The 18,400-nt window shown below is 30.8% G+C and overlaps 1 protein-coding gene across 5 annotated transcripts in view; it reads right to left on the bottom strand.

Moving 5' to 3' along the window:
* The window catches only part of LOC119662596 (rap1 GTPase-activating protein 1), a 112,959-nt gene that overhangs the window by 61,709 nt on the left and 32,850 nt on the right, over positions 1-18,400 (bottom strand). The gene's annotated exons all lie outside the window — the stretch shown is intronic.

Here is an 18,400-nt window from a genome sequence, read left to right as displayed (position 1 = left end):
GTTGATGCAGCTGTAGCTCTATTAATAGTTGCATGTTAGCCCTATAAACTATAAAGTACTCCAGTTCTCATTGGGGTCTCATTGACCCATTACCTCAGCAACTATTACGAGGTCATGATAGTTCTTTGCCCACTTTACTGAAAATATTTACTTTCTTAACAAATCTAAGAATTATAATAGTTCTGTTTTCGCATATGTTCCCCTAGGCAATGGCAATGTTCCTATTTAGCGCGGAGTATAAAGGATCAAAAACGGAAATTCATAAAAACTGTGAGAATATACACAATGATGATTGAACAGTTATCATCTATTGAGTGGATATAAAGTGGATCAACAAATTTGTTGAGTTTTTCATTGGAAGACTTCTAAATACGTTTGGTTACTTTACAAGTCACAGGTGTGTCATCTTTTTTGGTAAAAAAAATGTGAACAAGTTGTGAAGCATCTACATATATGATATATTCTACACATACTAGGAGTCAAGGTGGAAGAAATCTCGTCATAAGCCATGTTGAATGAATGTTCATATGTTCAAGTTACTCATAAGTATGAAAATATTTTAATACAGAAATACTTCATAAAAGGACTAGTTTCTAAAAATAGAAACCGAGTTTTCTTCTAATTTATAAATAAAACAGCACTTACACATCCCCGGAGTGATGGGTAAGTGTGGAAATGTTACTCACACCTCCAACACCTTCACGGTTGGTTTAGTAAATTTAAAACTCGAAGTGCCTTGACACAACTCATTCCAGGCGTAACAACAATACGAGTTCGTAGTTTATTCTTCCTCTCTAGAAAGATGAGTTTTTTGAAGCAACATTTAAATTTCTGGATTAGAAAAATTCCTCAGCGTTGAGTTAAGGCACTTAAGACATTCCACATTTCTATATGCCAACGTGTTGACACATCCTTGAGTTTATGTAAACAAGCATTGAGTAAGCATTTCGTGAGCTCGAGGATTACGAAAACAAAGTGTGGGCAATAAAAGGAAGGAGAACCCCATTTCTTCCACTTCGGATGCTTCACTTGTTATTTATGCTTCATCCAGAAAGTGCAGCTGTTTTGCTGAAATTTTATCTCTAAGCGGATTTCTCATCTTTAGTGTTTTGTTATTGTTTGTTTTTGGTTTTTTTTATTTGTTTGTGTCCTTTTTACTATTTTTATTTTTTATTTGTTTTAACCAAGATTTTTACGATTATTGTGTAATGTTACGGACTCAATGATAACCACGTTTGGCTATCACAAATAGAAAATGAGGAATAGGAATGGAAACGGCAATGGGAAGGACATCGTGGCAATGTCATAAAGTCAGCACCTGCAAGTGATAAGGAAAAATAGTAGAAAATTTTATGCGCACAGGATATGGACGGAGTTACTGTGGTTACCTGCTAAATTTATTGACAAATAAGGAAAATGAAACGAGTGTTGATTTTTTCATTTAAATTCATTGTATTTGCAATAGCATTTTCCATCTTATCCATTTATGGAACACTCGTAAAATTCTGATAAAAAGATTGAAACGAAGGATAGACTGAAAAGGTGCAAGTATCCATAAATCAGGAATAAGTGGCATTAATGATAAAGTGAGGTAAGGCTAAGTAATGCTGTTTATGGGGCTTTAATAAGAAGGATTCAATAGATTTCTTACTACTTCAGTAAAATGAATTTTCTTTTCGCTTTAAGTTCAGAAAGAGATAGACTTTTCGACGACTGAAATTTAAAAAGGATATCAGAATTCAGTCTAAAAGCAGGACTGGTTGCAGGACCAGGTCAGCAGACATATTTCCACTGAACACAATTAGCGATTTTTCCCCGGTTTGCCATCACATTCCTCGAGAGAAACCTTAAGATATTAAAGGATCAAACAAAGAAATTTAAATATAGAAATAGAAATATGGAAATATAGAAATTGAAATATATATATATCTATTTTCTATAGAAAATATAGAACTAGATATTGATCTATTATAATCGCATTACTCTGCTCTATTGGGAGCTCAGAACCTTATTAGCTTATAATCCTAATTTGAAGTGCTGAAAGTAGACCTCATTTAATCTTCCTATACATAAATAAATATATAACCTTAAGCTTTCTTAATAAGTTCTTCTCTGTGACTTCGTTCGATACCAAATTAGTACTCTAAAGTTATAATTTTAGTTATGAACCCACAGCTTCCACAACTAAGACTGTTTGCACTTTGAAACTAATGCGATTAAATACTCAATTTTTGGGTTGTGATGGACAAGTCACTTTTGGTTAGGTTGAAAGTTGTTTACCATGTACGTTTTTACAATAATACATAAACATATTCAAAGATGAAGACTATTGAAGATTTTCAATAACTTGACCTAGTGAAGAGTCGTTGTAGAAAAGTTATTCATATGAGCCTAATAAAGCCAGAGAGTTCTTAAATATTAGTCAATTTTATTCCATGTGCCAGTGCTACCCTATATGCATTCCTCAAGCATTTTTTATATTAAATTAATGAGGAATTGCAATTGTACTGCACTTCGCTTTGGTTTCAATTTAAATTCGTTGCACTTGTTTTGACGCTGCTTGAGATTTCTTCAGATAAGTTTCCAACTTGAACTGCACAAGCTATGGAAGTCACATATTAACATTCTACATTTCTACTGACAGAATTCTATTTTATTAAATTACACATTTCCTAAAATTTGCCTATCTCACTTTGTAATTTCTGCCCAAAAAGCCACACAATTCCAGATTCGCGCCCAATATTAGCGTCAAAACGTGTGGGAAATGTGCCACAATAGAATCTCACAGCATTTGCATTCACAATTGACTGGCTACCCACAAGAAGAAAATCATTCGAATAAATAATCCAAAACAAGACAGACTCGGTGCAGAACAAATGAATTAAAAATTCTCACTTTTGTTGCTGTTGTTTGAGGAACGTTTCGCTTAATCAAGACAAGCGCCGCAAACTGGCAATTAATTCAGCAAAAAACAAAAAAACAAACCGAAAGGAAAGGAAAGAACCTTCAGCTTTCCAGATTGACACAGCGGATTGCTCTCATCCAAAGGAAGTAATTTGTGTCAGATGTATGCCATTAGCCGAGTGATAAGTCATTTGTTTTGTGTATCGACAAGTGCTTCAGGTGTGCACTTGAGCAATAAATGTATCTCAGTAAGGCAATCTCAAGATCTGCTCTATGCTGTTTCCATATGGACGGAAAAACTAACTTTCCTAATAATTAACTGTTTTCTATTAAATCACTTCTTGATATAGATTCTACAAATAAATTTTTCTATTTAATGTAAAGCGGAACCAAAGCTGATACGAATTGTAATTCTTCAACACAAGTAGATCAAGTGCATTTTAGAACCACTCAAATTATATTAAAATATATTTTGTTTTTATGAACTAATCCTATTATGGTCCCTATTTGAGTCAAAATTTAGTAAATCTTAGTCCAGATGCGATATGATTCGAATATATTATGTTTTAATTTGTTAGTCTTCGTTGACAATCATGGCGCAAACGAGTTCAGTTTCAACATTTTATTTTTATATATATCTATTAGTAGAAAATTTTACAATTTCATGTAGAAATATTGTGGCACTTAACCCTGCGAATTGCAGTGAACTTTCATAAATGAATAATGAGTTATAAATGAGTAATGAGATGTAATATAACATTGGTGAGTTTTTATTCACTAGCTTGTAAAAATATTCCTATGCTATATTGCATACTATTCTTTATTTTAAGCCGATCATGTATATGTTATAGCATCTTCTTACAAGTCAATTTTAACCATTATCTCACCTTGGCCATAGAGCAATTGGTAGTATCACTGAGATATAATCTAATCTTTGAAGACAATGTCAGAATCAATCATCTTGAATCTGTTACCAGATCGAATGTCTTTGGTAATCATGCACTTAACGATATGACTGAATTACCATATATTATTTTTTATATATCAACAAGATTAGTATCAAATAGATTAAAGGTTATAGATATGGTAGTATATCTATAATTATAATCAGAACTTGGGAGCTCTAAGACTTGCTGTAATCTATTAACTCGAATAGTTAGAAAAAATATCGAAGGAGGTCGGAAGACTTAAACCAAGGTATAAAGGTTAATAATGGTCTTAATCTACAATCGATTTAGATTACGGAATATTCTTCATGCGCAGAAGATGTTGTGTAATACAAATAAATTTTTGATCTTTGCAATCTATATACAGAAGTTCTAACTTTCATTACTATAAAAATATAATATATGGGATTCATAGTCTCATATTATGGTGCTTACTTTCATTATTATAGAAATTAATATATGGGCTTCGCATGTATGGTTTTCACTCTTATTGTTATGAAAATAAATACTTAAGCTCTACACAGATGGGACGTATTACTCTATAATTTGCATGTATAGAAAAAGGCAAACACTGATCCACTCAATATACCTATGCTATACTAAATTTATTTAAACTCTGTATCACTTATCTTGATATATAACTTAGAGATAACACTTCACTTATAAGAAGTGACATATCCGCTATATATTATTGATATGATAATTCAAAAGTCACGTATAATTGTATATCATATATACAATATTTAAGGCTATCAGTACAGAATTATCCGACATGGGAACAATTACGGAAGACTTTTCTACTTTCAAATTATACAGAAATTGATTCTAACATATTCGAAAATTCCCACTTTTAAATAGAAAAACAGAATAGTTTTCATAAATCTTACTGGATATGAAGTACACAATTTCGTTTGGAATAAGATTGTTACAGTTGCAGAGGATCATGTGTTCATTGCAGGATAATAATAGGTCATGAGCCGCACATATATTTCGTACGGCAGCGAAACAATGAAGTCGACGAAAAACATCAACCAACATAACAACACAAGGCAATAAAAACGACGACGGACAATAGAAGGGTAAATAGAAAGAGAAAGTTGAAGAACTATAGAAGAGGAAAAGAGATGAAGCATACTTATTAAACTAGTAAAGTAACGAGCAGAAAAACTGAAATGGCTTATACATATTTCGAAATAGTCTTCGAATATTTCGTCGCTTGAAAGAAAAACTGTTACAAATATTGACAGAAGAGGAAGGGGAAAGAGAACTTTTACAAGTAAGTTTGGGATACATAAAAAAATACCTTTAATTACTGAACTTTTGATCATGCTGTGCAGTTCAGCATAAAATTCTGATCTTTTCACGTCAAAAAAGTAGTGAAAATTAAACAAAACAAAAGCTTATAGCATTTTCTTGCTGACAGGAGAGGAACGTATGAAAACAATTTCAGGGAAAACAAAGCTCAACAATGGAACAAAAACATTTGTTTATTTTTTTTTTTTTTTTTTGTTCGTTAAGAATAAAATCCTTAACTGTACAGCGAAGAGTCTGCGTGAACCCTCTGACCCTTTAACGATAAGCATTTCGCGGCGGTAATTGTTAGGCAGAAACGATCGATGACGATGACGACTACGATGAAGTTGAAGATAATAAGAGTAATAAATTGAAAGGAAATCTTAGCTAAGATCTTAGCCACTATGAGAAAAATCTTAAAAAACTCTACGAATAATAAATTTTCGCTTATCGTCCTTTACCATTGTAAAGCAGCATTGAGACGGCGGAAATGGGGTGGAAACGCGCCGTCATTAATATCCGCTAATGAATGGAATAATTGAGTGCGATAAGAGTATGGCACATACTCCTCATATTTTTTGTAGAAGAAATCGGTTAGATTTTGATTGAAATGCATTCTGACTGTGATTTCCCAAGCTGTTTCGGTTCACAAATTTAAATAAAATTTTATATCAATTTTATACACTAAAACGGGAAGGAAGATGAACTTTACGCTTTTCTTAATGGATCCCTTCTTAATGGAAGCCAGTCTTGGCTCGCCAAGCGAGTATCTTTAACAAGTAGGAAAAATCAAAACTTGTTTTCTGTTGATTTACTCCTTCAAATAAGGAAAATTGTGAAAGAAAAACAAAAACAAGTTTTTTTTTCCTCCTCTTTACTCGTCTCGAACAGCAAAGGGAAGAGATAAAAAGGTAGAAAATAAATTCGTTATGCGTTTTTAAGAAAATTTTAATTTTCTCGTTTCTCAATTATACTTTATTTATTGCTTTCCGTTGAATTAGTGATAAAGGTTGAATGGAAGAACAGTGTTTCTAAAGAACTATGAGGAAAACCAGATTCATTTAAGGAGTTGCGGTAAGAATTAACCCCTGATTTGAAAATTAACTCGAATTGTGTGGAAATTTTCCTTATATAAAATTTGTATTTATTTATAATCCTTTATAAAACCGTATATCTCTAATTCTAAGAAAAATGGTTTTGTTTCTCAAATGCCTTCCATTCACATCACAGTAATATGCAACACTGGCACTAAATGTAGGAAAGTAAGTACGAATATTCAGAAATAATGAGAAACTAATAAGGAAAAAATTCTCGTCGTTCGTTAGTAAGTAACATTTAATATATGATCTTCTTATAGTAAGTACTTTTTGAATACAAGCAGCAACACTTAAACAGCTAATTAATCTGTCAACTTAGACTATCTTCAAATAATATTAAATGTAATATAACTCCATGAAGTTTTGAGGCTCACTTCTGTGTCTGTAATTTCAATTCATTTCTGGAAAGGAAAGTAGAGTCAATTTCGATACATCAGGAGCCAAGACGTATGCTGCAAATGCAATGTTTGGTGTTGTTTATGGACTGCTGATATGATCGAGCCATACTTCTTCAAACATTTTACCATCAATGACCCACGGAACAAAACCAGAAGCAACGATTTATTTTTTCCCTGTATGGGTGAACTTGTTATGATCGTTTTTTGATGTTGACAGATCTGTGTTATATGTTATATAGTCGTAACAATCAACAAGTTAATAAAGCAACTATTCAGAAAATATATTGTTTTCAGAAATGGTTCTGTAACATGATCTGCAAAATCGTGCTGCTTATCGCCAAAAGTAATCTATCCAGTGGAATGGTCAGCTCAAAAATTCTACATAATTAAATAAATAAATATGATTTATGTAGCTAATTTTTTTTTTTCGAATATGATGCGTCTTATGACGAAAAGAAACTAGAAAGGTTCGAACAGTAATGAACAAATAACAACAAAAATTTCTTGTTAATTTATTGAAATTTGGCTATTGCCAATTGCAAATATTATTTATGTTGTTAAAGACTTTAATGCACGAAATTAAAAAATTTTAATAGGAATTGCTTTTATAGAAAAACAAATAAAATAAAAAATAAGAACTTGAACTTTATAGACTTAATTACATGTTTGTAGTAAAACCAATATTTTCACATATTGTACACATGATAACCTCTCAAAGAGCTGGACACACAATAAAACCGATATAACACTAATATGTAAACTCAATGGGGTTTATGGGGTAATGGGGTTTTAAAAGAATGGTAGATAAAATACATATGTTGTGTGAATTTGATTTTGAGAAAACATTTTGTAATATGTATTCGTACGAGGTACCTCATAAAAACAAGCGTAGTGCATATATATTATTCGCGATGGCTATATAGTATATAAAAAGTAGTTTATGACTCTCTATAGTCCCGGCTGTAGTCTTTCAGCTATTTTTTTTCAGTAATTATATTTGGACAACCTTACTAAAGTATTCGAATTTGAAAAATAATTTCTTCGACTTTCTTTACTCAAAATACACATAGTCTGAAATAATTTAAGACAGACCCGTATGCGATGCTCCTAGATATAGTACAGAATATGAATTTTTTAACCTTTTTCAGTATTCGAATTTTCAGTATTTCAACCTTACTAAAGTATTCGAATTTGAAAAATAATTTCTTCGACTTTCTTTACTCAAAATACACATAGTCTGAAATAATTTAAGACAGACCCGTATGCGATGCTCCTAGATATAGTACAGAATATGAATTTTTTAACCTTTTTCAGTATTTCAAGAAATTAATTCGCCTTCAACTAAATAACAGTTGGCTATCTAACTTACTTTTCCTTTCTTTAATCAATAAACTTTCTTTTATTTATTCAAATCACTCTACAATCAATTTGTTCAGTTTGAGTCACCTGCAGTACAACGAAAACCATTTAACACCCACAAAAACCCATTAAAAGTGGCGTGAGAGTCTTGCATCGTGAGCTCATTCTTGACTTTTCTCCACACAAGAAACGACTTAATTACTCGGTCAAATCTGCAAAGATTGCAGATTTGAGTTCGAAAAGACGACAAATGGTTCTGATTTTTTATTACCACAATTTGTTGCAATCTCAATTAGCAAATTTTACAATAAAATCCAAAGTTAACAATAGCAACAACAACTTTAGAATATTACAATACCAGATCGCCCACCTCTATGGTGGTAAGATATGCTTAACATGGTAAGAGACATCTTACCAACGCAGTGTTTGGCCATGGCCAAGAAAACTTGTATTTTCAGCGTAAAAAAAAAGAATTTATAAAGAAATTATTTTAAACAAACCTGAATATAAGAATGTAATTTTCAGAAGAAAGCTTGCAAATTTGGAACATTTATTTAATTATTTAAAAATTGAATATAATTCAAAAATAAGAGAAGCTGTTCAGCACTTTAATGCACTATTCTATCACACTAGCCCCATAAGGAATATACTGAAAGTTATTAAACTGTAGGTAACAAGTGGTTTTTTTTATTAAAATGAAGAGAACAATAACTCTAAATAGGGCAATTAAAGAAAAAAGCTTCAAAATTAGTTAAAATATTTAAATAATCAATTTTATAAATCAATCAATTCCGAGCGTACCACCCGGAATAGCCCTCCAGAAGTTTCTATATTGATTTAAAAAATAAAGTATGAAAAATCATCCATCCTATATTTTTTTCATAGTCTGATTAAAGTGTGGAGACTAAATCTTTTAACGAATTTTATGACATTGGGCTCAATGCCTTCCTGAAAATTTAAATTTCGAGCACAGAAAAAAACCATGAAAGTCACGATCACCTTCGTTGATAGCTTCGAACCATCGCAAAACACTAAAGAATAATTGCAAACACTTTAGAAAATTATTGAAATTGAGTAAAAATCTACCAGACATGAGAGACAGAAGAGAATTTAAGTATCTGTAGTTTATGGAGAGGTAGAAACTTTTTTAACAAATTTTTAACTATTAGGGTTGCACTTTTTCATAGAGAACACAACAGAAAAAAAAGCAATGAAAGGATCATGTTTATAAAATATTGCGATATATTTAATTCAGCATCGAAATATTGAAGTGCTAGATAGTTCTTTATAAAAGCACTTTTAATTCTTCCAAAAAGCGTGCAACTCTTGAAAAACGAAGTACAGGTAGTAGGAGACTACCCACATATGATTGGTGGGACATATAAAATCCGTTTTTGTAACCTACAACATAGAGTCACAGAATCCTACTACTCTTTGCTAATTATGATTGAATGTCTACACTTTTAGTTGCAGTTATGCAGAAGAGAAGACAGGAGTTCAGAGACTACGAAATTCAATGCATTTTTAAGCTTTCAACGCGGATTTACTGTACTAAAAATAAATTTTAAAGTCATCACTCATCAACATAAATGATTTTCAAATTCTTCAAAACAAACGATATTGATTCAAACCTACACAGAACATCCGCCCCAAGAGGTTACCATATTGACATAATATATCCCGCTACTTTAACAGCAGGAACATCATTTTTATGAGAGCAAAATTCAAGTTAATAACTATTAACGGATTAATGAATAATTTTAAGAAACCAAAACAAGCCCCCAGAACCTTACATCTTTCTTATGGTATAACACTTATGCATGTCCTACTTAAGATTTATGAGTTTTGAGATTTGAGACTTTCTTCGGATTTCTGAGATTTTTAATGTAAACATATAAGAAGAAAAGAAAACAAAATTCCATATTATTTATTATAAGTTAGAACTGCACATTAATAATATTAATATTAACAATTTGCATTCGTATTAACCTACTCCGATCACTTAAAACTCCTAGAGCTTTATATTATTATAGGTGTTTTTTCTATAGTTACGAAAACAGTGTTATTAATATGTAGATTCGAGCTTATTGACTTTAAATATGACTTTAAATATTTATGGATTAAGACAATATGATTATTAATAGCTTTGTTCGAAACAAAGCAATTATCATTAATATTATTATTATTATCAATAATACTTTAATATATCAAATTCTATAATATTTACTATAAGCTCAGCGTCAAGATTTAATTCAGGAAGTATTTATAGAAAGTCTATTGTATGAGTAAATACCTATGAGTAAGAGTCAACATTAGAGATGCTAAAGACTGTTTATAGATACTGAAGCTTTTAATGTTACTTTCTTCTTAGAAATAATATAATATCCTATATAAAGCGAACGACTTTTAAGTACTTCATAGAATTTTTTTTTCATAAAGTAAAATGTTTACAACTTTCTCAATATAGAAATTTTTCGTCATAAAGTTTTGGAGGAAGTCGAAAATTTTAGGCAGAGCTGTAAACGTGTTGGCCACAAATTATGTAATTCTTTTTTGTAATAATTTTGGCTTGAGCTTCAGTAATTAATTCATCAAAAACATTGCCGGAAATACATAATGGCTATCTTCCGTCCATGTACTAAAAGAAATTGTCTAAGCTTACTTCATGCAAAATCTACAACATTCTATTTTTATGGAGACACAACTGCGTTTCTATTAATGGTCAATAGAAAAAAGATTTATATTAAAAAAATAAGTACTCTTTGTCTTTTTTTTTTTTTTTTGGTATAAGAATTACAGTTGAAAACATAAAAATTCAAAAATAAATCCATAATATATACCCGCATGTATTTAATTACATAAATAAATGCGATCTTGTTAAAAAATCAGAAAAAAACAATATCAGAAAAAATATTTAATAGAAAAATTTAAAAACTTTTGAATGGATCGTCCATACGACTGTTAGACATAAGAATATCATAATACATAACAATCATATTCTTTCACTTTCATCACATTTTTCTCTGAGTCTAAGTCCAGAACTCCTCAACAACAGTTGTAATATATTATATGAGGAACTATGCATGACTTAGAAAGACTTCCTATTTACTATTCAGTTATTTACTATACTTACTTACTATTTACTATTCACTTGTTTTCGTTATAACAGATCTATCAAAACGTATTTCGGTAGTTAAGAATTATTATATTGTTATATTAGCAGGGCGAAGGACCTTTCCATTTAAATCAGTTCGGAAGACAGTAATCAACAGTTAATACCGTACATGCACATTTAATTGATGATGTGAATACAGATCACATTATTATGTTTATTAAACTATAGATTCAAATAAACTATTTTTTGGATACAAAAACAAACAGCTCATTTGGTTCTGCAACCGAAATTCTGGAAAATTTCTTAGTCTAAATGAGTACGCCTCTTTTTAGGATAGTGCATAGATCTCGTATGTCATGGTGTTCTTCAAAATAGTTTTAAAAAAAACTTTATTCTCTTCAGGTTGAATTTGAGACTCTATCTTGAGATAGTGCAATAGATTACATACGGTCTATAGTCTTGAATCAAAAAATATTGTAAAATTTGTTGATCACTTTTATCAATTCAGGTTAAATTATGGGACTTCCTATTAGAATAATACAAATAAATCTCATATCTTTATTTTAATATTCGCTAACAAAGCCCGAATCTATATAAAGAGATTTTTTTTAATGATAATTAAATAGATCTCATAGATATTAATGTTTCTTCTTTTATTAATTAAAAAAGCTTGAAACTTTATGTAAAGACTATCGTTTATTTGGTAATATTGCAATAGGTATTTACTAGAACAATATCAATATTTTATTAGGAAAAGATATGAGAGCGTCACTTTTTTAATGTATACATTTTATTACAGGAAATAATTTGAAGTAATATCACAACATCTGAATACGCTCGTTATAGAAATGTTGTTAATATATAAAGGCTACCTATTAATATAATAGTACTTAAACTTAATTTTTAAGTACTATTCCAAAATTAAGAAGAATATTTAAAGAACTATAGATATTATAATAACAACATAACTTATTTTTGTTCGCCAATGAAATAGTAACAACACTACATTAACATTTGGTACCGATAATAATAAGAAACACTAACATTGTATGGACTTATCAAAAGAAAAATTTAGAATCAACACAGGAATGTTAACAGGACTCTGTAAACTAAAATACCACCTTACCAAACTAGTGGATAGATGAATGCAAACTGTGGATTATGTGAAGAAAATGAAAAGTCAGCCACATATGTTCTTCGCTAATGCACATACGGAATAGACTCCTAGGAGTGTTTACCCATACGGAAGAGACAATAAAACTTTTTAAAGTAGGTTCTACACTACTTTTTATCGAAGCAACAGGATTTAGAGATTTACCCTAAACCCAGAAGGGGGCACAATAGACCTGATCGTCTCAGTGCCACATTCCATATCAATAATAATTATAATACACTCTACAATTAAATACCGAGGAGAGTTATAGGTTTTAATTTCCTTTATGGAGAACCCATGTGCATTACATATGTCCATTCTGAATTTATGTAACATGATAATCAGTTTATGATTGAAATGTCATCAAATATACTTACGTATATTAAATGAAATCCTCTTCACAATCTAATCAAACCTGATGTTGTCGCTGACTTCTACACCACAATAATAATATGTGTTATGGCATGAACCATTCATTATGGGTTATGAAATTCATAAACTAGGAATAAATGTAAGTAAATATATATTATCAGCTATGAGGATCATATAACAAATAGTGTGATGTAAAAAATCACAGGCGGCTCTATTTAAGCGAAAACGACTAAACACTGTTCCAAATCACTGATAACCATTCAAAATCCTTGCAAACTGCAACTAATTTTGACATTTTCTGAAACGCAGACGACTCTTGCAATACGGAGCAGTTTGCAAAAGCACGGAGTCGAAGTCCGAAAGGGTGCGAAGGACATGTATGGGGTGCACGACCGACGTAACACTCATCAGAGGTACTCATCTACTCAAACAATGTACGAAGTGAAAAAGGGGTGAAGCTCGATATTTGTGGTCTTCCTAAAACGTACTGCGAATCTCAGTATGCAGAAGGATGAATTTTGCAAATTTTTAATTTCAGTTCATTACATTACAGCAATCATTTTTTTTGTTTTGTTTTTTGTTTTTTTTTTTTTTGTATAACCAAAAGTGCACAAGGATAATAACGAATGATGCATTGATTTCATTTAAAACTCTAACCAAATGAGAAAACTATATAAAAAAAAAAAAACTTAATTAATACATAAAATTATTTTAATTTATGGTTTGGCACACGTATCTACTGATTACGTAGCACGTATCTACTGGGCTCTAGGCGTGCAAATCCTGTTTGGTTAGTCCTTTTTATTTTGCAAATATTTTGCAAATTTTCATTTTATTAAATTTATGGCATCCCTCCTGACCTAATAAATAAATGCCAGCGACATTAATGGATTCGTTTTTTCATTTCGTGGCACACGATCAGCGAATCTGAGCAATCCTATAAGGACTACAAGGACTACAGCGACTACAAGGGGATATAGGACAAAAACACAAAAAACAGGACATAAAAAAAAAATTTGCATATTTTTGTTGTTTATTTTTTGCTTTAATAATTGTTGTTCTGTGTTTTTTGTTTTGTGTTTTGTGTTTTGCTTGTTATGAATGCAAATTTTGTTGAATTCATAAATTATGAAACGTCCTTCCCCGCGCTACAAACTGCATAATTTGGGGCGTAATCAAGTGGCATGCAAAATTTGCTTTGTGCTTGGCAAGGATAACACCTTTCCACAATTATAAACACGATCTGACAGAACACTTTGGAACACTTAAGGTAAGTCTGAAATCTGCATTTTACTGCTCCTGCTCCTACTCTTAAGGAGAATAGTTCCTTCCACATGAGAAGAATATAGTTGACATAGTAAATAAAATAAATTTAAATAGCATAGAATATTTTGTTGTTATTTTTTTCTTTTTATATTATTTAGGTAAGAATTTGTCTACGTACAGCAACTTCTTCATGTATCTTTTGCGGGCCACAAATGTGTAGGACTCCTTCGGGACGACGTGACTTGTGTACTTCATTTTTTTCTTCACTTTAGAGATTTTCTTTTGATTTTTCAATGGCTTTATTATGATAATATTTTCACTCTTCACTAGTGGCATGTACATAAGTAATTACTGAAATTCACAAGAAGAGGAAGAAGCTGAAGGAGTATAAAGTAAGGGAACACTGTTATTGCATGTAGCAGGTACCGAATACGTAAATGATTCTCGCTTGTCCTGATCCTGTCCTTCCACTGATTTTATTTCAAATTACAAATTTCAAATCAATTCTGAACACTTTATTCCGTACTCGAAACTAACAACACAAACACCACAAACACTGAAAATCCGAGATACAAAAGAAAAACACATTGACGTTGCAATTTCCGGGCAACTAAGCAAATCTCACACAAATCCTTTTATGTTTTGTTCTTTTTTTTGTTTTGTTTTTGTTTTTATGCCAAAATTAGGATTTTGGTTTTCTAAGTTATCATATATTAATTATCTTAATTTTTCATCATTTAAAGGGACGGTTTCTTTGTTATTGAGTTCTCGCTTCACATTTATTTTTTTGCCGTTACTAACGTTCGACTTCTACGTCGTTCTTTCGTTTTGCGGTACAAATTCAGCGAACTAAGCGAACTAAGCGAATGCGCAACTCCAACCCTCCACTAAGACTACTTTTTCAATACTAAATTAAATTTTTCTCGTCGCCTCTCAATCTTCTTGCACGTCAGTTCTCTAGTTCTCTTCAAACCAACAAACAGCAACACAACAAACATTATGGCCTCGAACGTGATCTTCATACCGAAGAGTGTAGCGCATGCAAGTATGACAGGGATCAGCTACCAAGGAAACATGCGCAGACGCAAACACTTGACTTGCGAGTTCGAAGGGAATTATTTAATTGTCCTCTGTTGGTCCTTTTTTGATAGAAAGATACAGTACAGCATGGAAGAAGAATACCTATTAAGAGATATTAGAAATAATTGAAACTATTTGCCAGAAGAAGAACTACATTTGGCATTGCCGAAGTGTTTGTACGGTTCTTCACACAGTTTGTTTTATTACAAATCATTTATAATCAACAAATTATCGCGTATAATTATTGTTTTCATTGTTGTGACTTCAGTTAAGAGGGAAGAATGGCACTTTGTAGCCTTGAGAAACAAATGGCTTTGATATAAGTCCAAATACCTGATAACCCTAAAAGTCTATTATTGTTTCTAAAATTTGATCAACTTCATACATTTGTGTATTAAATGTTAAATTTAATTTATAATTTAAATTAAAGTTTTATATATTATATATCGTTTTAAATTATAAATTACATTGACTTGTCAACCAATTTTCCACTACAATGTATGTTGATATAGCTTACTACTCGATATATCAAGATTTAAACCTGATAGTTAACTTTTTATAATGTTTACATTTCTCTAGATATAATAAGGTTTAAAACTTATAACTTAACTTGTTACAATGATCACATTTAACTCGATATAACACGGTTTAAAATTGATAGTCTAACTTGTTACAATAATTTCTCTCAATATGTACAAGTTTAAAGTTGATAGTTTAGTTATTGCAATACATACATTTCTCTCGATATATCAAGTTTTAAAATTGATAGTTTAACTTGTTACAGTGATTACATTTCTCTCCATATATCAAGTTTTAAAATTGATAGTTTAACTTGTTACAATGATTATATTTCTCTAGATATATTAAGGTTTAAAGTTGATAGTTTACTTTTTATTATAAAAAACTAGTTTAGCGTGTCTAGTTGTTATTGCTGACTAGCAAATAAAAATTTATTACTATAAAAGCTGAAATGTCAAAAACTAAACTATATTAAGATACATATAATGTAATTCAAAAATTGAAACATTGAAAAAGTAATTTAAAACAAATGTAGTTTTTATTAAAATCAACTGTCAACTGTAAAATTGAAACCGTGCCTTTATTTTGTTTGAGCGCTAAATGATAGTATCTTATTGATAAATCGTATCGAAACGTACTCTACTCGTATACCCCCGAAGAAGAAACTATCCCCAAACGTATAGCTTTAATTGATACCGGAGGAATTTCTTAGGGTTTATCTGCAGTCCGGTTATCTGCGCATTATACTGATATGTGTGTTAGGAGTACTGTTAAACACGTATAACTATGGACTTTTAGCTATGGTTTATCTGTACTAATTAGTGGTGTAATAAGTGAGAGTAGAGACTCTATCATGTTTTAAGTGTCACTCGCAAAGGCCGCCAAATAGACTAATATGCTAAATATATGTATTATATTAATAAATATCCATGGAGGATGCAAAAAAAGTATGGTGCATTGCGTTTTAATTATGCTCGCTATGCCAGTGCTGCTAGAAAGAAACTTACTTCTTATTTAGTAATTTGTCATTAAAAATAACTTTATAATTTTTTAAAATGTTTTTCTCCATGATCCTCACACTTTTGCATGCGTTCGAACCATTTGTTATAAGATTTTTTTATTTCGGATGAAATTAAGTTCCCGGTGCGGAAATAAAAGTAGCCAGAATTAGAACTGTACGACAGATGATCTATTGATTTGATGTTTTAGTGGTGAAAAAATTTCAGTTTTTAAATCGATGTGAGGGATCTTGCAAAGTAAATTCGGAGTATTATTACTTTTTGGTTACTGATTTTTCTCATTTTTCTGAAAACTTCTGTCAAACATCAAATTGTGGAATGGCAACCCAACTGACAATTCTACATTCACCTATCTGTAACATTATCACAATACAGATCAGTATCACCAATTATTGCGTAGTACTTCAAGTGCAGACAACTTTTGTTGGGACTGGTCTATCATCGAACAACCCTATGGTCGATTGCTGTTTAATTTCAAGCTCATACTTACAAATCTATGAAGTATCACCTGTTTGACTTTGTTATATACGTCATTTGATGCGCCGGAAATGTATTTCTTGAGTATTTTTTGCAGCAAAACATAAGAGTATTTGTTTAAACTTGAAACAAATTAAGTAGGGTCTCACAAGAATAAGTATTTTTCACGGTCATATAATAAATGATCATATAATATGTAATACTGATGGAACCAGTGTTTAATGTAGCCTCAATCTCACGGTACGACACATAATGATTTTATATGTTATGATCAATGTTTCTTAACACAAAAACTGATTTTAGACGGCCGCTGAGAACTTAGAATGCAAGGGAATGATATCCGTTATTAAATTGTTATTACGATAATCCCAATCAGTTACTACCTGTCAATACATAAACTTATCAATCATTACGATTCATACTAGTACGATAAAACATATATGTAGTATATATTTTTTATTATCCTATTCATCACTATTTTAAGTTGTGCAATAGCGCATTATGTTTTTATGTGCAAAATTATACAATAAATATAATTTTTGCCAATTTCTCGATAATGATATATCATTGTCTTCTTGTAGTTGTAACCCGCTGGGACCTGTAAGCAGATCACATGAAAGGATATACAAAACGATTTCATAGAGATAGAGAGTGAAGAACTTGTAAATTTAATTTCCATTCACATTTGACACACTATACATAGAACCGTATTTTTTAATATTCGTAATAAAATAATTTAAATGTATCCGATATTATATAGGAACATATTATATATATTCTATAACAAGAATATAACAGAAATATTTATACCAAAATACCAAACGTGTTCGCAGGTTGGAGGCTTGGAAAGAAATTAGATTAAAATCCTTTATAGTTTAAGATGCATTGCTCGGATCCACAAGTTTAGTCAACATAACAATTTGAACCCTCATATATACACTGAATTCAATTTACAACATCCTTATTTTCATTAATCTTTTGCTAAACTCTTCCAATCTCAAAACTTCAAAGGAACCAATGGAGCCAGCCCCAAGTTGAAACACAAACAACAATGACTTTATAAATAATTCGATAGGAATCGCAGTAATATGGTGATATTTCCATATCTATTTGGTTTTAATAGTTTCTGTTAAACTCTTTCAATTTGATGTGAACACATATTTAATTTATAAAATTCTCTATTTACTAACTATATTTCATGTAGAAATTGTTCGAAATTTGAGAGCGCGCGTATAAGGCACCTTCACAATTTTTTTCTGTAAGTTGGTAGCACAGTACTGTGTTATGATGCCAAAAGCTGTTTTTGAAATTATAGTCTTGTGGCGACCCAGTTGGCTGTGCATTTATTGAATTTAAAAAGTAAAATTCAATTTCAAATATTTTTAAGTTTTTTGTTTTGAT

The sequence above is a fragment of the Teleopsis dalmanni genome, chromosome X, assembly GCF_002237135.1.
Source record: "Teleopsis dalmanni isolate 2A chromosome X, ASM223713v2, whole genome shotgun sequence".
Taxonomy (NCBI): domain Eukaryota; kingdom Metazoa; phylum Arthropoda; class Insecta; order Diptera; family Diopsidae; genus Teleopsis; species Teleopsis dalmanni.
The sequence above is the reverse complement of the archived record's forward strand: the minus strand, read 5'-3'. Positions and strand labels throughout refer to the sequence as shown.